The 22,973-nt window shown below is 41.0% G+C and overlaps 1 protein-coding gene across 1 annotated transcript in view; it reads left to right on the top strand.

Moving 5' to 3' along the window:
* The first annotated feature begins 1,767 nt into the window (after window positions 1–1,767).
* LOC135947653 (pneumococcal serine-rich repeat protein-like) overlaps window positions 1,768–22,973 on the top strand; it is a 162,520-nt gene continuing 141,314 nt past the window's right edge. Inside the window, exon 1 of the mRNA XM_065496531.1 lies at window positions 1,768–2,172. The gene's annotated coding sequence lies outside the window, so the exon portion shown is untranslated. The remainder of the gene's footprint in view (window positions 2,173–22,973) is intronic.

Below are 22,973 nucleotides of genomic sequence, written 5' to 3' on the forward strand. Positions count from 1 at the left end.
CGCACTCAAAGCATTCGCTCCAGTCGTCGCAGGAGACACATGCATTGATAATCGACGCGATTTTAACTGGAAATACCGAGGGAGCGAGTGAGTGAGACGCAGTTCACAGCATGTGCACAGATTCACTCGCGTCGCATTATTAATGCCGAGTTGTTCGTGAATCCGAGATGCGCTCATCCGTGAAGGGAATGAATAGAAAGCACGCTTCCCGCCCGGCGGCTACGTCGCGCGGGCTGCATAACCTGTCACACTCACTCGCACCGCGTTGACCTGCTTTCGTGCATGCCGAGGAACTGTAGCGACTCTGCTCCTGCTCCACAGCTTGTCTGTCTTCCACGGACGCCAGCAATAACAAGCGACTGATGGAGATACGAATAAGCAAACAGGTCAGCTTTTGCCGATGCACTAATTGTTCCGAGCGACGCGAGAAGCAAAATGCGCGGCACCCTCATTATCTCTGCAGACGACTGCCTGACGAATGAACCAAGCGGTTGAACAGCAAATTAAATTCGGAATACTTAAGGAAAAATATGTGGTTTTTAACTGAAATGTGTGACAAAAACATTTAAAATTAAAGTGAAGTTGTACGATTATATTGCGATTGGTTGAGCCAATTTGCTTTTTTCTGCTCGTCAATGGAAATGTTTGAACGCCAAGAATTCACAGCAGCATTGCAAGTACCCGAGAATTGTAAATTTCCAGTGGTACCATTTGTTGGCATAATTTATCAACGAGCGAAATTCAGTGTGAGTCAATAAAATCAATTCAACGTCGCAGGCCAGAAACTCATTAAATGAAATTTATGTTTGCTATACTTTTTATCAATTTCCTTTAAAAAAAATTATTCGTCTCATTATCCCACAAAATATTAATTTTGGATCTTTAGTCAAGAACACATGTTTGAAAAATAAAGTAATTACAAAGTTCCAACGTGTCTAGTCTTTTTATTTTCCTTTAAATAAAATTTCTGTCGGTTGCAACGACTGTAAAAGTCGGTATTTAATGATCATAAATTAAAGCATTTCTTTTACAAAAGGTTGTCTGAAGGTAAAGGTGGGCGATATTTATAGTGGGAATTAAACCCTCTCTACCAGCTCTTTCCATTATTGATTTATCAACTGTGCGAGCTAAAATCGCATAATCAGCCTTGATATAATTCTGATCCCAGCCCCGACGAGTGCATTTAGAACTGAAACAAGATCCGATTTAGACACACAAGGCCAGTGGCATAAAATTCCACAATACAGCCGCTTCACTGCAATAATTCAAAAGGGCTGCAGCTGCAAACGAACGAGATGCAAGTTTAATCGCAGTGGAAGTAATAATAACAGTAATAATTCACAGGGAGCGCTTGCTGGCCGATAATTGCGCGCTGCATCAATTAAAATAATAACTTATTCATCCGGCGAACAAGCGGGCGAGTGAGCGAACGTACGCGCGGTGCAGGTGAGCGAGCGGCAGGTTTAACGAGCGCACAAAAGCCGCACCTGTTACTGCAATAAACAAACAAACGGTGGAGCACCGAAAAGCGGTCGCGATGATTCCAACAATGTACTACTTATGTGCTATACTTTCATTGAAAAAGCGTCCGCGCGCGGGGGTGAATGGGGGCCGCTGCCGGCGATTGGTGCAAAGTAGGTCACGAGTTCACGCGGGGACACGCCCCCTTCCAGTCGGTCGAGGGGGCGTGGCGCTCCAGCGGGATGCTGCGTGCGTCTCGCAGCAAGAGAGAGAGCGGGAGAGGAATGCAGCAAAGAGAGAGAGAGAGGGTCTCAGTCTCAGTGTCGGAGAGGGCGCCTCGAGGGAAACAACCATTGCGTTATTTCGCTTGCTTCCCCAGTCGACCGACCGAGCGACCTGACCTCATCTGACCTGTTGTTTTTCTGCCTGCCCAACTGCCGAACTGCGTGAATTGGAGTTGTCGACCGAGTGCGTGCAATCCCACCTGCATTCCGAGTGCTTGCTGCTCGGGCGCCGAGTGTTTGTTGTCAGTCCCGCTGGTATGTGCCCCGTGGCCCGCTGCGGGTCGGTTTCGGACACGTGCGTCGGCCAACAACCGCGGCAATAACGCGACACGTGAAGGGAAGCGCGACTTGCGCTGCCGCTGCCACCTCCACGTCGGCCGCAGCCGCAAAAACGCGACTTCCGAAGGTCGAGGTCACCGGGCCTGAGGTGAGTTCAGAATATCAAATTATGCATCGTCTAATGTTATTTTAGAAATTTTTTCCGAAAAGATAATTGAAAATTGTTGGATTTTAATGTTTAGCTGTGAGAAAAAATGTTTGAAATCCATTGAAATATTAATTTAAGATTTTGTTCGTTCATTTTTTAAATTAATTTTATTTTGCACATATAAGAACAAATTATTGCATCATATTTAAAAATATTGGTGAATATTACTAGGCACAGTTGATGTTAAACTATTACTATGAGAAAATTGCAGTCGATAATTAAAAAAATATTAAACATGAATTCTTTATGATAGTTTAATTATGCTCTTACCAGGTTAGGGTAGGCATTCTCGATTATCTAGCAACATTAACCGATTTAAGAAATTATTAAACCTAGAAAAACGATATATTTAAAATAGCACACACTGGAACAAACGTAAAAATGGTGTATTTTTTAATTAAAATTTTCAAAAAATTAGAGTTTTTATTAATTTTGAAAGTACTTAAATCGATTCACATTGCTCAAGAATTCTTTACCTAGCAAGTACAAGTAAATTTTAATTTATTTTAACTGAAGTTGATTTTAACTCAGTTTTAACAATCTTTTTTTGGAAGTTTATTGTCACATTTCTTAATATCCACGAAAATACTTAAGTTAAAATCCACTCTCTTCACATGCTATTTCGATGAAAATTTAATATTTTTGTTCATTAAATATAATAATACAAATTACATATTTCCTGAAACTTATTAGCTTTCCTTAACAGAACTCTGTTAAAAACTAAACTCTGTAAAAAAAAATGATGTAAAATATTGAAATTTTCATTCTCTATTTTATTGCATTGATTGATTTTTGCACAATTATATTTTGAATAACATTTTATTCTCCCAACTCAAGAATAAGGAAATTAAATTATTTGTGTACAATTCACACAAAAAATGCTGATAAAAACTATCAGTTAGAACCTAATGTACGGACAAGGCTTACATAATTGATTACTGTGCGTACTTCACTGCCACATTTTCCTTAAACTGTTCAAAACTAGCTCATTTTGTTGACTATTTGCGTGAGTGGAAAGCCTGCGTGGTACTTAAGCCTGGTGAGTGTTCCTAAATACCTTTTTGAATGCATCTGAAAACATATTTCGCGCACAATACGCGCACCCTTTTCCTCAATTAATTGTGAAACAGCTCCTCCCCGTCATAACTCTTCATCATGAGCGCGGAGGAGGAAGGAAAAGCAGGGTCTGAAAAGGAAAAATGGCAGCACTGCCTCTTAATTAATTATTCCACGCGCGAATCGCGGGCTCGCAGCGCAGCATCTTTTTCATGCTGTCCGCTCCTTCCTGCTTGGGATTTTTTTTCCTGCAATTGGGCCTGCCGGCACGACTGATCCCTCGGGAGGCGCGCGGAAAACTAATTGCCCGTGAAATTAAAAGAAAAGACGCCTTGCTCGCAGTTTTTGCGCCGAGAAGAAGTGTGCAGCGGCATTAATCGGAGTTTTAGTTCAATTTTAACTCTTCCCAGGGTCCTGATAAGTTTCTAACTAAAGAGAGGGAGCCAAAGTTTCCTAACCAGCCAAAAAATACCTTTCAATTCGGCACCACTGACGTTTTTATGGCTAATTTAAACCTGTGTAATTTGGCATGGTAAAGTGACTGACCTTTTTGTTCGAGTGTCTTGTAATTTGGTGGTGGCCCCGGCGGGTGAATTTTAGATGAAAGGCTTGTGTGCGAAAACTTAATTGGATTTAATTTTTGCGTCACCTGCCGTGTGCGCGGCGGATAATTAAAAGGTTTTTGTGCCGTAAGCGACACGGCGACGGAAAGTCTCCCCGCCTCTCGGCCCCACGCTCTCTCGTGTCAGCGGCAGAGCCACCTTTCAATATTAATACACGTAACGCTTCTTGCTTGCCGGAGCCGAAAAAGCAGCTCACTCTCCCTCGGGCCGTGGATTTGAGGCGATCATCTCATCCGATATTAGTCGTCCCAGTGGAGCAAAAAGCTGCCTCGTGCCACATACACAATATTAGGCGCGAGAGCAATTGTTTTGCGAAACTGATACTGCTTCATCTTGTTAGCGCTCGAGTGAAATACGAAGCCGTTCATTGGCCGCAGCTGCGCCTCAAAGAAACGATGCGAAAGATGAAGCTGTATCTAGACCGTATTAATCTACTGCACTTTGCAACGAGGAGAAAATAATGTGGAACATTTTTTAAATTGTTTTATCGAATATAATGGAGCCAGTAACTGGAAATAAAGAATGGAACATCAATTTTTAACAACAAAAACTATTCCAAAGATTAAAAATGAGACGAATGGTCTAAAAAGGAAAAGAAATCGAATTTTGTCAAATAAAAGCGGCAAATTTTGTTTTCTGATTCACCGATTGATGAAAAAAATGGGGGTTATGAAATCTATATATTCGTATAGCTTTAAAGCTTTGTGACAGTTAATAGTGACGGATAGTTGAATAATATAACTTTCATAAAATTGGCTGCATTTGCATTTATTTATCTTTTTTCTGTTTTTAGAGTATTTGTATTTCCTGGAATTTCATAAACATTTGCGTAAGAAAAATGGAGTCATTTCTCACTTTATTTACCTGTGACAATAATGTAATTGTTATGTGATGTGTATTATGCGACTAACAAAACGTGAGAGTGAACAATAGACCACAAATAATGAGCTATTATTATATGACATGCATTATACTTGTTTATTTTCATTCAAGTCAAAAATACATAATATAACATAATGTGTAGGTCAGGTAATTTACAGATGAAAAAAGGCTACAACGCTAGCGGAAAGCCGATAAAACAGACCGTAGTCATCGCGATGCGCCGGTTCGAATTAACTTTACACTACCAGATGGTCAACAAATACTTTAAAATTCACTCCATAGTCGCTTCTCTAGGGAAAGAGCTTTAAATATATTATTGCAAAAACTCCTTCAGTTGTCATTACAAATATTTTTATTTTTAAAATGTAATATGTTATGGTATTTCAGGTATTTCTAATGTTGAGAGCGTTGAAATTAAAATTTAATTGCATGGATGGTACAAAATCAAATTAACGTGCCCTTCAAACAGAACAATACGTTGAACTTATACAACGCTCTGCAACTGCGTATGTGCGAGTTTTCGGGGTACGCAACACTTTATCGCGTGCCCCTCAAGCATGCGAGCGTTATCCTCGACAAAACTCGTTATGCGCAACATTCCAACGAAATCGGGGTAGCGGCGGCCGGTTCTGTGTCGCGCCGCCCGCAAAAATTGATTGCCCCCTGTTGCAGCAGATGCGTGAATTTCCAGCTAGACACCCCACTTTGTCAAGGGGAGAGCGAGCGAGCGACGATACGTGTTGCGGGGTGCGTCGGAACGCGTGTAGTTTTGGTTGGGAATGCGCTGCGAGGGAGCAGATGATAAAACAAGTAACGTGTACCTTTTATTGATTAAAACGCGTTCGCCTGCAGAGGGCGCCGCCGCGCTCGACGTGCCAGCCGTTCGTTATTATTCGCATTCGGATTTCAATGTACGCCGCGCGTTATTTCAATTGAAATTCGTTCGCCGCGAGTGTGCGAGGGCGGCTTTTGATCGGATGTTGCTGCGTATCGATCTCGTGCCGCCAAATAATAACACACACACGCACGTCGTCGTCGCACCAGCCAAAATAAATAAAAAATGGCGTCGCCGTGAAATATAAATGAGCCCAGCGAGTGTGCATTAATTTCCGAGCCTGCGTAAATAAAGCAAAAGATTATAATACACACACTGCTGCTCGTTTTGTCATTCGCTCGCTGGTTTTGCTTTTAATCAGCGACTGAAACCGCAAATGCGTTGGATTTGATGTGAATCAAACAAGTTTTGCCTTGGCGCTGTTGTTGCTGCATATATCGAATTTTCACTTTCCTCGCAGGTTTTCAATTCAGCGCAAGTTGTGAGGTAAAATCGGGCGCAAATTGAACTTTTTGTCATGTAAATGGATTCCGCTGTTGAAATGGCTTTCATTATGTGGAAACTTTAGTGGAATACATATTCCATTTTGAAATAATAATGAAACTCAGCAAACAGCGATCATACCATGGAGGGTCGTTCGGTAATTAATGTTTACTCGGTATAAAGTGACATCTAACTGACAAAATCGGTCGCCTAGCAACTGAAAATCTGCAGATTTGATGGAGTTAGGCTATCCGCCGGGCATTAGCAACGCGCAGGTTGCATACGTCTCAACGTGCAGGAAACATTGCAGAGTCCTAGCAAACATTGTGACAGGCGTCTGAGGATCTTTATGATTTTTTTTTCCAACAACCGACTTTCCTCTTTCGCAGGTTTTATAAAAAATTTAATTTGAGATTTTGAGATTTCGGGTGTCAAATTAAAATTAAAAGTTGAAAATGAAAAACAGAAAATCTTAAATATGAATTGTTTTAAACTTAACTAATTGTTTAATATTTACAAAAAATCAAAACAGGGAAATTGGTGCTTTCTCTTATTTCTGTAAAACGTTTGGACAGCCAAATCAGGGATGCCAAGCTTCAGTTTAAAAAATAATCCATTTTCTGTTAGACTCTTCTTGACCTCCCCAAGGGAACTGATCAATCTTCATTTTTTCGCAGGAACTTTTTTCTAGGCAGCAAGATATGAACATTTTCCAGCTGATATAGAAGATACAATTTCCCCTAAAATCCAAGACAAAAAAATCAAAACAAACATAAGTTAGAATAATCTGGTGCGTTCCTTTCTTTTACTTTTTGCCATCATTTATGATTTAATCAACTGCCGTGAGATAAACAAGAACCACAAAGTCTCAGGATCTAACCGACATAATTCAAACTATGATGCGCTAAAAGTTGCTTAATTCATAATTAATTGATGCGACCAGCATGCACGGATATTAATCAACGAAACCCCCGATGATATCAGCGGCCGCATTATACCCCCCGAACTTTGGTCTGATTGATGCACAGGCTACGGCCGGTTTTGCATTACAAAAGCGCGTGGCAAACATGAAAGACGAGAGGGCAGCGAGTGGAAAAAGAGCGAGCAAGGTGTTGCCCAGGTAACAACTCCCACGCGCGCGCGGCACCCTCTGCGTCTCCTTATATCATCCGCAGCTGATGCTGTGCGTGCTCTCGCTGCTCTGTGTTTTGTAACGAAAATGCTCTCTCGATGATGAAACACGAAACTCATCAAAAGTGAAGAGGCCCGCCGGTCTGCTCGCTCGCTCCACTCGACGAACTCGACACAAAGCCAAAATATTAGTTCTTTCACCGCAGCAAGCGGCACTCTTTCCATCAAATTAATTTCCGCCCCCACCCTCCCCAAGGTAAGAGCAAGGAACGAAACATGGTTCGTCCGTCTGGTTATATCCAAGGCTGTTTTATGTGGAAAAATTGCTTGAAAAGTCTGTTGGTTTTCAGACAGTTAACAATTTAATATTTTTTGCTTAAATAGGCTCACGAAACTCCTAAAAATGGAAGCGGTAAGATTGGACGCTTAGAGATTTTTTTTAAATATTTCTTAATGGGTTCAATTAAGTTTTTTTATATCGAAGTTTATTCCTTTCTTAATAATAAAAAATCGCGCAAAAAGTTTTGGAAATTTTCGAAAAAATAACACCAGTATTTTTTGTCCGTCCTTTTGCTAAACCCTGGAACGAAATGGTTTGCTCGAGTGTTTTTGCTGCGGCTAAATATAGTCCCAGGGAAAAAGCATTTTACGCCTAATTAAGAGGCGTCCCCCGAAACAGGCTCGTGTAAATCTATTAAGTCTCGCGCGGTATGCGAGTGTGTGTGGAGCTATTTCCGTGGCCGGTGCACGCCAACATGTGGCCGCGGCATAATTTGTTAGATGCCCGCCAAAAATAATATCGCGTGACGTCGGCCACTCGGTCCCTGGCGGCGCAACTTATTAACTAACCGAGCGTGTCTCTTCAATCAGTGGTCCACGTGGCGCGACAGATGGACGCTGACAGGTGGTGAATGCAAATCGTTTCTTGTACCATCGTCTCCGTTTCACTAATTTAATAGTCGCGATGAGAGATTGAAGATCAACCTCAACATATATTGCGAACATAGCGCCGTTTTGTTCATTTAGAGAGCTTTATTTCAAATTAGTCAGTTTAAAAATAAATTTCTATTGAAATAATTTGTTTAAGTGGATTGATAGAGGGCTACAATTGAACTATTTTGATTTGTGTTGCCTTCAATTGGTGATTGATTGAACTGTTAATTTAAAAAAACCTATAGTGAGCAATAATCTAATTATTAGGACTGGGTAATAGAGTTTCAAAATTTATCGAATAATTGAACGATTAGTCAATGATTTTTTGTCTGATCTCGATAACTCTCGTCGCAACGGCGTGCGAATTATGAGGGATAGTTCCCTTCTGGGGACATAAATCCTGATTTCCAATAGGGAGACAATGCTCGCCACTTGATGAAAACTTGGAGCTGATTCTATGAGAAATTTGAAAAGCAACCTTGGAAACATAAGCTCTTTCCTAATTTTCAGAGAATATTTAAAGTAAAAAAATTAAAAACAGTAAAAGGTTTTCATGTAGTTGTTATGTTATTACGCAATATTTTTGACCCGTTTAGAGCAGACGAGAGACGCAACGAAGCCCGATATATTTTTGATGTTGAAACTGCGAATTCGGGTTGCTCAATGAGGCTCACTTGTCACTCGAACAAAGTGCGCCGCTTAAAGCGACAGACCAACTTTATCTTTCGCGCTACATACATTATCTTGTTGCGGTCTGGCTACTTCGCATGAAATTCCGGAGCCGCAAAAAATTAATGCTAGCCGATTTGGCCGCGGCCCAAATCTCGTGCTGGCGTTTATTTATTTCCTAGATTGCGCCTTGCAACGCGCGGATCAGAGCGTGACTGTTGTTTGCTTTCAACTCTCAGCCGCGTGGAGTTGCCCAAGTGCGAATCGCATTAACTCTCTCGGACAGCTGCTTTTAAATATCCATTAAGACGCTGAACGATCTGAAACTCGATCGGTGAGCGCTCCTTTTAATTGCGGCCCGACGGAAGTTGTGGGCGGCGGAATTCCAGCTAGCAAAACAATGCCTTTGAAACTATCTTTGGGTCCGCGCTAAATAACTCTTTCAAAAGATTCTTTGTGTTGGTTGCCTCATGAAATTGATATGTTCTAGGTTCATCTAAAAAATGAAATATTTCTTTTCAGCTATTTGTTAGATATTATATTAATCAAGTCTTTGTTTTTCCTTGAAACTCAAAATCTACTTTTTTCAACTTGATCATCTTAGGATTGAATTTGAGCCATTTTGAATAGTTTTCGCTCAATTAGATGCGTTATGTGTTTTCAACCTGCGAAAAAGGAATTTTTGTCCACTTTTGATGGGGTTGAAATGGGGTGGGAGGGGTGTTTTGGATATCGAGGGGAGATCATAAAAAGTCAAACAGTGCAAGCTTTTGTAAATCTGATGCTTAGAAGCCCAGATTTGGTGAAACACGTCTTTTTCTTTACCGGTCAAATGGGGCCAAGTATTACAAAAATAAAAAATAATTAGTAAATCCAACAAAATTGCCGGACCCAAGGCAAGAAATTTATTTTTGAAATTTCATACATGAATCACTTAAAAAAAATATACGTAAGTATTGAATGTAGCAGGACGTTTCATACTCTCTGCATGAGTGATACAAATATAATTTGAATTCACAGAAAAATCAATTGACGGCTGATTAATAAGAAAAACTCGGATTTCGTGAAAGACTGACAAGTGCCAAAACGAATTTGGAGCTAAGCGCGGAGACGTAATAAAAGCAGCCCGATTCGCTTCATTTTTCGTCCGAAATCCCGTCGGCCATGGTTTTCGCTGCCTTTTCACAGCACCGCGTGCCAAGAGAAAATAATTCGATTCAGCAGGACGGCGCCGAGGTGTACGTAAAAATCTCGGCGCGCGTGCAAATATTTTGGAAAGAGACTCAAATCAAATTTGTCCGCTGGAAAGCAGGTAGACGTCGCGCACGCACAAACACACATAAAAGCGGCAGTGAGGGTACGCTATGTGTGTGTGTGTGTGTGTATTCTCGTGTAGGTAAGGCAATCAAATTAGATTTTGCGCGCTCCTTTCTTCTTTTCCGCGTGCCCGCCAGTCCGACCAACAGACACACGTCAGCTGAAAAAAAGCGGAGAAAAGGCAACGAGGGTGGCTGGTGGCTGGCTGGAGAGAAAGAAGGAAAAGGGCAGGATCCGTGGCACAACTTGCTCTGGAGCATGAAAGAATTATAGAGTATCTGCAATCAACCACTTTTATCAACGTCCATCCCGCTCTCGGCGCACAAAGAAAAGTAGACGAGACCCTTTTCTTATATGTGTATTTATATACAAGGGGCGAACTACTACTTCGAGATGGATGAAGTTGCTCCGACCGACGCACACATACACACACACACACACACACACACACACACACACACACACACACACACACACACACAGTCGGTCGGTTATATGGACTGCCACGAGGAGTTGCAGAGAATGTGCGGCGGTGCGGAGAAGAAAGGAGGAAGTATAAGAGAAAGCCAGGCGACCTTCGAATCTATTTCTGGAATTGGGTTTCTCGAGCAAAGATAATAAATAAAAAGCACACGTCTCGCGCGAGAGCGTGTGTTTGTAAATGTTTTGCTTGCTCGTACGAAACATATAAATGTGCTCTTGTCGAGTGTAAACCCATCCGGTTGCTAGGGTCATTCATGGCGAGTGGAAGAGCACTTTTCCTCAATTTCACCCGACAAACATTTGAAACTTCTGCATGCTCAAATAACTGATCATTGATGAGTACAGCTGCGAAATATACACGATCGACTATTTCCATATATATCTGAGCAAATACCCAAGAATCATGCAATTTTATATATCATTATTTCCAATCCATATTTCCAATCATCTTAAACTGGAATATCATCAAAATCGGCTAAATTTTCGTGTTCAACCGTATTTTCCGTTGTTATCAGGTCTCTCTTATTCTCAAGAAGTTAGCGTTCTAGTTGAGATTTTCAAACCGAAAAACTTTCTTTGGTCTAATTTTACAAGGAAAAATGTCAGTCTTCTTCATTCCATCCTCTAAATTTCGGGACTGCAGAACTCCCCTTCCACCAGATGATAGTTTAAAAACATAAATTTCCTTTACTCCAAGGCGAGTTCCCTGTTATGAGCTATGCGCTGTCGAAAAGCAATCTATTTTCCTGTGGTGGACCACGGACCTTGTGATTGGTTGCCAGTGGAATAAGTTATTGTTGGACAATCAGAAAGGCCACGATCCTCCGCCACGCGAAACTAGATCGTCTTTTGACAGCTGATTCGGTGACCACTTGTAACAGGGAATTCACCTTGGAGAGAAGAAGGAAACTAATGTTTTTTACTATCATTTAGTCAAAATGAAATATAAACATGGTGCGCAATTACCATGTTAGTCAGATGTATGTGCAATTTTCAGCGAAAATAATTCAATTGCACTTTTATATAGACAATTAACTCCTTGATACAATAATCCAGGAATGAAAATGTCACAAAAACTAAGTTGTATATTTTAGTAAAGAACTTCTTTGAATTTTTTTAAATAGAAATGAAAAAAATTCAGCCTTCTCTACAAATCATAGATTGTAAACAATAATTAAAACATGTATTCTATAATTCTTAAAAAAAAGTTGACAATTTCACTAAAAAGCCATCTTAAAATCTTCGATCATTTTTACAATTAATATCGTTTAAAAGTCTCTGCCCAATCGAAAAGCTGGTGAGATTTGATTTCCATTGTTTGGCAATATGTATTTGCAAAGGGACAATTAATTTCCTCATAGCTCTCCAGCTAAATATCTTAATGAAGAAGAGGTGGCCTGTGTTTACAGAAACGGCCGAAAATAACGAAAATGTTTCGGCTTTGTCCGTTTTAATTAGCGCCATATAAATGGCATCCCTTTGAAGAAGACTCGATAAAAACAGCGGTCCAGCACAAACTAATTCGTTCCACCTGCCTCTCATTAATTTGCCCGTCCAGCAGCAGATTCGATTTGACTGACTCTTTGAAACGGTCGCCGGCCTCATTCAGAGCACGGTGTTTTATTCCCGAGTTTCTCTGGCAGCTAGCAACACAAAATGCAGCTCGTGCCGAGTCATAAAAGCCACTTCACTGCTGCCTGCACCACCGACGGACGACTGACTCTTTGTGCATTGCCCTTTGCACAGCACACATGCATATTATTCGCTTGTGCAGCACACCAGTGGCAGCAGAAAAGCGAACGATGGCTGGAATGGAGCTGGCTGTTGTTTCAGCGCTCTCTGTATTTATGACCAGGCCATATGCCGCGCGCCATAAAAACGTCGTGTCCACTCAAGATATTAAACACAATCGTGTGATGCTAACCGAGTGGTCAGCCGCTCCTTGCATCGTCAAATGCACACAAATCGCAGCAGGCTCTTTTTTACTTCTTTTGGTGAGCTAAAGGGATGTGAGATTAAAACAGATTTCCGCATTGCTTGGCTCATAACATAATGTTGTTTTTATTAATTCATCATAAAATTCAAAAGGGGAGTATGGAAATTGGACTGTTCTATAGCTGCAGGTAAATCACAATCGTATTTTTTGCAGTTGGGTAGTTTTTAAATTACAAAAATATTTGCAGTTCCGTTCTAATTGAAAATTATTTCGAGTCTCCTGTGCCACAAAATTCTTTTTGAAAGTACACGTAATATTTCTCACCGAGATAAGAAGCAGACTAAGTTTACTCATTTTTAAAATACATGAGAGATATTTGAGCTTTTTAATTTTTTAAATTTAATCTATGAAAGAAGTGTCACATAGAGGACAAGTAGCTGGTTTTTATAAGATCCGTTTTTATTTGATAGTTTTTTATAGTCTCAGAAATGAGATCATTATCAGAGTGTCTACTCAGCAAATACCATCATGATTGAAACTGTGACTTCAAAATTTGATTTTGAATTATTTCATTTATGTCAAATGAGTGCAATATACGAAAATCATTTATTACGTTCGAGAATTTTTCCAGGGCTTAACTGTAAATTTTATCATTAAATCATTTTTATTCATCTCAACAATCTCTGCTAAAAAATATCAAAATCGGCCTAAATGTGCGTATTATCTTCATTGCTTTACGCCCGATTAAAGCACCCGTTTCAATTCCAGCAGTAATGAACGGCAGGCAGCACATCGTATATCTCAGTCTGAGCATCAAGCTGACTCCAGCATGGCATAATTGCGATTTGCAAGTTAATTCGTGGCTCGGCTCGTCGTGCAAATGAAGTCATGAAATTTGCATGCGCGCTGCCGAGAGCACGGTGTGTGTGTGTGTATGCGAGTGTTAAATATAAATGGCCGCGTGCAAGCTCTCTTTTATTCCTCGCAGCACGCCGGCTGCCGGCTTCATTAGGCTCGTCGTGGGTCGTGCACGCGAAATGGATGCATATTTTAGCACCTGCCAACTCGGCTGCCGCCGCCGCTGCTCCTGCTGCTGCTGCGGTTCCATAACTTTTTACGACCTTTTAAAAACAACAACAACCACCGGCAGCCAGCAGCCGGCCGTAATAAACATCTCGCGCTCCTTGCCGTTAGAATAATGGACTTCTTCTCGCGCGTAATTAGCCGCCGCCGAATGCGCGCATCATCGCGGCCGCTTATTAAAAAATGCACCCCCGCCCGTCGTAAACAGCCCGAATTGCTAATCACTTTTTCATGCGAGTCGCCAAGCCCGACCTCCTTCCCCGCCGTGCTGATGAATAATTCAGAGTGACGCAGTGCAATTATGCAATTGCAGCCAGACGGAGCCTTCGACGCTCGGCAATAATGCTGATGCGGCACTCACCAACCACTTCAAAAGGATTTCTGCGAAAAATGCACACACTGCAGCGCATCTAATCCGCTCCCGTTTGCCGCACGTGTCCGTATCGGCACTCCAAGGAGATATTTTGCATTAGATGGAACTGGAGCACTCCGGGAAATTAGTTAAATCAGCTCTTGAGAGTCGGCAGTAAATACTGAGTCAGGCAGAATTTCAAACTTTCAAACTGGAGGAATTTCTGACAAATCCCTCCTCACTTAATTGGCTGTAAGATGAGGTTGATTAAAGTGGATTGATGCAAAGCTTAATGCAAGGCGGAAATTGAAATTTTTTATAATTTTCGGCTATAGCAAAAGTTGTTTTGTTTGGTGGCTTTAAACAATTAATTTAAATTCTACACAGTTCAATAATAAAAATAGAACCTTACAATAGTTAAAAGTTCAAATTTTGTCCAAAATTTACATTGCTAACAGGTCCTCACCCAAGATTGCATGACCAGCATTAAATTGATTCAAAAATGTGCAAAGAGAATTGGAATTTAAGCTTCACTTAATTTGGCTTGATTTTTCTCTTCTAATAAATCGTTTTCAAAGGCCGGCGTGGTTAAATTTCCTTTAAGCAACATAGCCAAATGAGTCCTAGAAAGTTAAGACTCTGCCAAGCTTCAAAAATTTACTAGAACAATTTTCCTTCCAATTTATTTATGTCCGGATATTATTACAGATATCTGAACATTAGATTAAGTTTTAGTGAAATTAATATATACGTCAGAATAAGATAAGACAATTAAAGCCATTAGCCTGCTTTGAGAAGGGCAAAGTTCTGTTAGCAAACAATTTGCCGGGCTGAGAACTCACTTTCAAGCAACAAACACAAGCCCAGCCTACCAAAGGACCACTTTGCATCTACACCGGCGGCTCTGAATGAAATGCCAGGCGTTTTGTACTTTCGCGAAGACAAATCCTAAACTGCTTCCAAGGTGCGAAGCGGATAAATCAGTATAAAGGAATTCACCGCACGTATTTTGATCGAAAATCCGTGGAGCTCGACTATTTCTATGTAGAAAATAGTCCATTTTCTTTTCCCTTAATTGAAAGGCGAGAAAGTCTCCCTTCCGAGGCACCAACAACTGTTACCTCGTCATCCCCCAGAGAAGTAACGGAAACGCATCTGCGGCGACAACAAAATCCTAATCCCCCAGTGCTGCACGTGAGTTGTTTTTCCTTGTTTCGATGGCACGGCCAAATTCGTTTCCGATTCGCCGCCTCCACGAAACTTCAGTCTCAGTTAAGCAATAATGCTGCTGACACGGAATTCATCTCGCGAGATGGGTTTGTCGTGCGTGAACGGCGGCAGCGAGCTGCAAAGGAAAGAGAAACAACAAAAAGGTGTCGGTGTCATCACCTGTCTCTGACGCTGAAACACGCAGGACTCAAAACACGAACAACTTCGTGACTCTAAACAAAACAGCGACCAGTCACGTGACTGTAGAAAGAAATAGGGGCCTTTCCAGAAAGAAAATGCTGCTTCTTGTTGACTTTTTATCTGGTAAATAAATATTACAATTTACAATAATTCTCATTGATGCTTTGAAAAACAAGATGTGTTGTTGCTTAATGGTGTATTCCATGACCATGAGCGATAATTAGAAAAGAATAAGTGGAAAAGTAAGGGAGAATTGATTAAAGGCAAAATTTGGGAGGTTCTTCAGGTGTTTTCACTCCAATACTAACGCCTGAGAGTCAAAGAACTTAATACTTAGGTTCATTATGATTTGTGTATCGATTTTATTTATTTTGTAAGAACTGGCAACATTTTAGTGGATTTATTTATCCTTAACTGTAGCAGAGCAACAAGTAAAACCTCCGTTCGCTTTGAGAAAATCGAAATAACAAAATTAACACTTACATTTTTTAAAAACGGGGCAAGATTTTATTCAAAATCCTTCAAATCCAATCGAAAACAGTCATGCATATATAAATATTTTAATGCTCAATAATTATTTTTAAAAGCAACTGGTTTCCAGCTTTTTCGTATTACACTTATTTTATTTATATTTTAGAATTACATGAGAGAGGGATATACGTTACTGGTTTGTACTGGGCAGTTTTTTCAATGAAAAAGCTGTTGTGTCAATCATAATGACATAAGGGAGCCAGGAAGTTGAGTTAGGTAATGCCAAAAAGCTTCATTACACTCTCGGGGATGAGACTTTTTATATTTATTTGTGGGCTGGCAATATTTCCTGCTTTCTATTTGCACCAGTCGGTGACTGGTAAATATTGCGCTTTAAATGGTGCAAACGTGTGCTCGAAAGAATAAGCAGCCATTTTATGATGAAAAATTCAGCACCGGCCTCGTAAATTTGGCACATTTTTTGGTTTGAGCGCACGCAAAAAGCACTCTCGCCCGTTTTCGCAATTTGTTTTCATTTCGCGCCGCTGCACACTGGATGGGCTCGGCAAAAGCACGCAATTTGCGTTTTGTTTTGTGCGCGCGGCCCGAAATTTGATTAGCGTGACAGCGCGCACACACACATACGCACTCTTTTTTTTCCCCCAGCAGAGCTCTGCTCACTGCGATTCGAGGAAAATGCCGCTTTTTGCTATCGCCCTTGCTCTGATGGAAATATCGGTTCATTTTTGTATCGCAAATACGCACCCACTGCCCTCGGTGTAAATACATACATTTATTTATGCCAGAGCGAGGAGCGCGCACCGTTGCCCAGGCTAATTGAAACCCACCCCCAGCCCACCCCTTTGTGAGCGAGAATTGTACGCCCGCGCGCGCTCCCGACCGATGCGGGTGCGTATGGGCGTTTGTGCTCTTGCACCGGTTTCAACCTTCATGGATATTCATTTCCAACAAACATCAAAACGTTGTTGTTTCATCGAATCCAGGAAATCTAATTACAAAAAAATGCAATTTAAAAAAGGCTTGATTTTATCACTAGAAGTTGAATAAACCCCCACCTATATTGTGTTTTACCAATTGCAAATTTCATTTCTTGAATGTGATCTAAATGCTGTTACTGTGTGTGAAGCCGCACCAATATGAAATTTTGAAATCCTTGTTTATATTATTTTTTTATGTAGATGTCTGCTGTGTACACTTAATTGCTAAACAAATTATTCATTTTTAAATTACTCTCTGCAATTTTTCCGCGCATGACTAGCAATAATTATCTTTACAGACATCGAGAAGATAATTGAATATTGCTCTCACAGAATTTACAATTGTCTAATTTGGATACAGTAACACGTTTATCAGCAGCCATTTCAATTATACCTGGTTGCAAAATGCAATTCGAAAAAATCCCCGTCGCCTCTCGCGCGAGCAAAAAGTAATATCCGCGTGCATAAATATTTATGCAAATTTGCTGCAGCTGGCGTGACGCTGGCTTTCTCTCCGCGTCGCGCGCTCTTTTTTGTCCATTCGAATCTATTTTCAGAGAGAAAAATAACAAAAAGCTTTCGCGACGGCACACGTTAAATGATAATGAGCTTTGGAACAAAGCCTAATCTGTTTTCCTATGCGCGCGATAAAAAATAAATTCGCTGCTGCCGCCAACAAGCGGGTGCTCGACGCGCAGCAAGCAAAACACCAAAATAAACAAATCGCGCGCTCTCTGACTAAAAGCAGCAGCGTCGAGAGTTGAGTGTAGAGTAGAGCTGCAAATGATCGAATTCCACTCGAGCGCGTTTGCATGTAATCAGTGCCACGTCATTGTGTAACATCGATGCTAAATACGAGTGTACTATGCTTGATGCGTGTCCAAACCACAAATTTGTCACGAGAGTTTGTTGCAAACTCGCGCTATTTGTTCGTGACTTTTCAATGCAGCCTACCGAGACATAAAGAATTGAAATATACTGATTTTTGACAGTGATGTCAACTAAAAAAAATGGCATTTGACGTTTTTAATTTGACTGGGAAATTTAGGCGTACTTGATGCATTCTGTTTCAACAGTTCAGTATATTTCAGTTATTGAATCAGCCTCAATATTTGATATATTCAGCATAAGAGGATTTTTTTGTTTCTCTTTGGATTTTATTAAAAAATTAAATAAATAAACAGGAGTAAAATAATTAAATATCACATTTATTCTCTGTTCAAATGACCGATGGTTTTTCTCAATATCTTTAAAGCCTATTTTTCTCCACAAATAATAATTAAAGTGGATTCCACGGCTAACAATTGAACTTAATTTTGAAATTTGTACTCTCCACTTTAAAATTCGTTTGCTGTAATCGGTTTTTCTGTCATAGGTAAAGTCTCTAGTTTTAAAATTAAATAAATTACTTCTAGAATATGGATGTGTTCTCCTCTCATATACCATGATAACAGCGAAACGGCGACCAAGGGAGGCTTCTACATTAAGCACTGACGCGAGAGGCGAATGGCAATTTTCCAGCATTTCCTGCCGATGACAATCCAATCGCGACACCTCCAACACGCAGCTTGTAGTCAGTCGATTCACCGTTTGCTGCGCGCGAGGGAGGCAATTGATGAATTAAAAAGCTGATTCGCCGCCTTTCCTCGAGAGCAGCACACTGTTATCTCCTGAGGATCAGACATGATTGATTGAATTTTTAAAACGACGGCAGCGGTCGATGTGCCGGAAGTGTAAACCACGCGCTGGCTGCAAAAATATCATACACTCGCCGGGAAGCAAGATTTCCCACATGGCCGAGGAGCATCCTTGGCGTGTTTTTTCCCTGCTGGCCGCAAGTTTTATACCACGCCGCTCATAAATTTGAATGTGATCAAACATTTGACAGCAGCGTGCTCGGCCACCGCGTATGTTTTATTAATCCGCAGCCTCTCGCGCTGGATCAAAATCCGGCGACGCACGGAGAGAGGCGGAGAGAGCAAAATAATCCGCTGCTAGCAGGCTATGTCGGCTATAAAAGCAAAATACACACATATATAAAGATGTTGGCGGGGCGGAAATTCGGCTGCCCGGGAAATCAGATTTCTTATTCTCAAATGTCGACGTCGTGTGCAAAAAGCATATTGACGTTCTCCTCGCGCGATAAACGGCGAACACGAAAATTGATGGCCCAGTGGATAAGGAGTGGTTTTCATGTGCCAAAAAAGTATGAAATCTAGTGGATTTTACACTCTGGAATATGGATAAGTTTACTTTAAATTTCAAAACAAAATTCTGTTGGACAAAACGATTTGGCTCAAAATCATAGAATCAAACTCATATTGGAGCCAATTTTTCCTACCTTGACTAAATTATAAGAAAATCCGAAGCAAAAGTTTTGGCTTTATAATTCAGCGGCCATGAGTGTTAAAATACATATTTTTTTGCTCTTTTTATTCCTGTCCGAGGACCGGGAAGGGCGCGCACTGCACTAGCACGAATGCTGAAACCCGGGTCCAAATAACACCGCGAACGGATAACATAGGCGCACCAGGCCGGACAGGGACCCAGCCCACTCAAGGGCCACTTGCCTCCGCACCGAGGACTGCATTGAAACGCTAGACATTCGTCCCGTGAAGCCAAATCACGCATGCTGGAAAGGTGAAAAGCAGCAAGTAGCGAGTCAGCCTAGAGTTTTGCAGCCGACATGCAGACGGTCACCCATCCACCTACTGACTGCACGCAATGTTGATATGATGAATGTCTGGACCAATTTGAAAAGCTGGTTGATTTTGGAACTTAAAACACAATCTGGTTGACACATCATTTGATTCGTCTTGCTGAACAGATTCCAAAAATGTATAGTTTGTTGAAATGAAATAAGACCGTTTTTCAAGAAATAATGGAAATTATGGCAGCCTGAAAACCCATGAAATTTTAACTGTATAATTTCGGAGTCGGTGGATCCAACGAACCATAAATAACGAGAGCTACTCTTTTGGCAATTTTCATCTTGTTATATCGAATGGTACCGAAAAAACACCTAAATTTTCGGATTATATGGCGCGCGCTCCCCCCTTGTACGCTCTTGTCAAACCCTGCCATTTACCCTTCCTGCAGCTCAATTTTTCTTTTGAAATGACTGATGCTCGCGCAGCCGCTGATCATACTTATCACATAACATTAAATAGTCCCGTGTTTTCACAGAAAAAGAGGGAACCGTTTTTTAAACTTTTTATTTCACTCAACCTATTTCTCTGAGTTCTTTAAAACCACGAGTTAACTGGTTTCACATGCAGTCTTAGCATTTTAAATAAAAAAAATATTCATTTTTCATATTTGTTTTTATTTCAACAGTCTGGTTAAACTAATTTCCTTCTCCACGTGTTTTTTGTTTTACTTTTTCCACTTTCGACACGACCGCAATAATTTCTTTTTCCATCATATAGAATGACATACATATTATATAATGGCTGAAACTCGTGTGCTTTCAATCGAATAAATTTCCTTCTGTTTGAATTTCTTTGATTGAAATGAAACATTTCTTGACATTTCAATTACCATGTTTGTGGATTGATTTAAAACTCGTACGATCAAAATAACGAGACACTTGATATTCAAAAATTTATGTCGGTTTTATGAAGCTGTGCTAGCTGGAGACTCAGCGCAACTCTGGAATCGAGTAATCAAATTCGTTCCAGGAGCTTGAGCCGTTATTAAAGCTCGCTCTGTTTGGCATATTAAAAGGCGTGCAGGCAGCAGGCATCGATCGAGGGCAAACAACAAATAATATTTCACCTCAAAGGCGAACGTAAATGCCGCGCTCGCGATTTCCGCTCTCCAATTACCGTGAGCGCGCACGCTGATTTCTCGAGTCGCCGGTCACAAAGCGAGAGATGGTTGGGATTAAATCCTAAGCGAGGCTGCGCTCTCGACGCGCGGGTGGAGGCGAAAAAGCATGCAGAGAAGGCCTCCCGCCCGCGTACATGTTTCTTGCCGGGAACACAATTTCCGCATGGCTTCTCGAAATCCTAATCGAATTTTCACACGTACACACGGCGCGAGAGAGCGAGCGAACGGGAAGCGGGCGAAGGCGAGAACTCGGCTCTCTTCTACATTTCCTGTGAGAATATTGGCACGTTTTGCTTTTATATTATGTTTATGGGCGTGAAAAAGATAAAAATGCAAGGAGAGAGAGGATGAAACGTCGCTCGCTCGCTCGGCTGACTGGCAGCAGGATGGATGCACTGCTGCCGGCTGCTGCTTTACGATGCTGAATACATTTTGTATCTCCATAAATATGCAAATCAACCCCGTTCTCTATTTTAGACGCACACGTACGTACAGCGCCGCACTGGCAAAACGCGCCTTGGATTTGTCGGTCGGTGCATCTTTGCGTTTCCCGATCATTCGCAGCACGATTTGAATCCATGCATATATGCAGCTGGAATTTCCAATTGATGCGATTGTTACGGAACGTCTGGAAAATCAACATGTATTTTCACAGAAGATAGGAACTGAAAGGTGATCGCATAAAAAATTAGAGGAATATACGTATAAGGTTGGGAATTACTTTTAGACATTAAACTAGCACGAATCACGCAATTTTAAGGCATTACTGCAATACTGGCCCTGAAATCTTGGGAAAATTTATTAATTTATCCTGAAGGTTTTAATTTCCTATTTAACATTATGCTTCTGATCTAGTCTTTATTATCTTTGCAGGGGAAATTGCAATTTTGGCATCATCTTCAACCATCTGAAAACATCTAAAAATTGGATATGGTTTAATTTTAATTAAACATATTGATTAATTTCGTCTTAAACTGCTGGGTCATCTTTGAATTTTAATGTAGAAGTGAAAATCTTAAAAAGCATTTAATCAGCACCTGACCTGATGCCTCTTGGCTAAAATCATTGCTGTCAAATTTCACAGCCCTTTTCTGCGTTGACCACCTTGCTTGAAATGCATCGATCCAGTCTCAGAGGTGGTTGGGGGCAGCGATGTAATCGGCGATGAATGATAATTGCAAAGTGGCTGAATGGCGAGGAATATTTTAGAACTGGTGGCAGTATAATGGAATATATGTGCACAAAAGCGAGAGAGAGACGCCCTACTCCTTCTGTTTTGAGAGAGAGAGAGAGAGAGAGAGAGAGAGAGAGAGAGAGAGAGAGAGAGAGAGAGAGAGAGAACAAGTGGCGCTCATCAGATCAATAGCAACATCCCTCCGCCGTATTCTTGCGAGCGGGAGCATCAGGTGAACGAGGCGGTGCCATTCAACCGGCCTGAATGTGTATGGAGGCGCGCGCGTTCGCCGATGCTTCGCCCGCCTGGTGCCCCAGGGAAGTGAGAGAGAAAAAGGCTCGTTCACTCTCTCGTCGCCCAAAATAATGATTCGCTCTCCCAAACGGAGCTCTCAAATAATGTATTTCTGAGAGTTTTGCGCGGAAATTGGTTCCGAGACCGCTGAGACAGGTTTCTCTTTTTAGCCAGCAAATTACGACCTTTTGCTTCTGCCTAGAAACACATAATAATTTGAAAAGATGTAATCGTAGACAACGGGAATTGCGACCAGCCTTTGAAATTAGATCATCTCAGCTTTTCATATTTTTACAGATGAAAAAAATCATAATTAATAAGATAAACAAAATCGTAGAATATTTAATTACTATTTTTTGATTGATTTTTAGACTGTCAACTATATTTTCAGACCTCCCAATCATCATGGAACCGTCAAAGTATCATAAGCTATACAATTTTAAGCCTTTAGAACTAGGCTCAGACCGTTTACAATTTTCATATGATATATTTTATTTACTTTAGGGTCTAAAAATCTTATAAATTTGGTTTCATTGCCAATTTTTAGAATCATTGAACCAATTTATCCCTACATAATGAGAGTATAACATTAATAAACAAAATCCTTTTTGGCCAGACTTTTCTTTTTCCCGAATGGAGTCTTCACTTTCCGGCATAATTAATCGCGCAACCGCACTGGTTGTGCAAACCTGCTCTCTTTTGAACTCGCCCCTTTTGGTGTGTGGCAACGCCACGTGTCAAACGTGGATTCTGTCAGGGATGGCCTGCGGGTTGCAGATA

The sequence above is a fragment of the Cloeon dipterum genome, chromosome 1 (genome assembly GCF_949628265.1).
Source record: "Cloeon dipterum chromosome 1, ieCloDipt1.1, whole genome shotgun sequence".
In the NCBI taxonomy this organism is placed as follows: domain Eukaryota; kingdom Metazoa; phylum Arthropoda; class Insecta; order Ephemeroptera; family Baetidae; genus Cloeon; species Cloeon dipterum.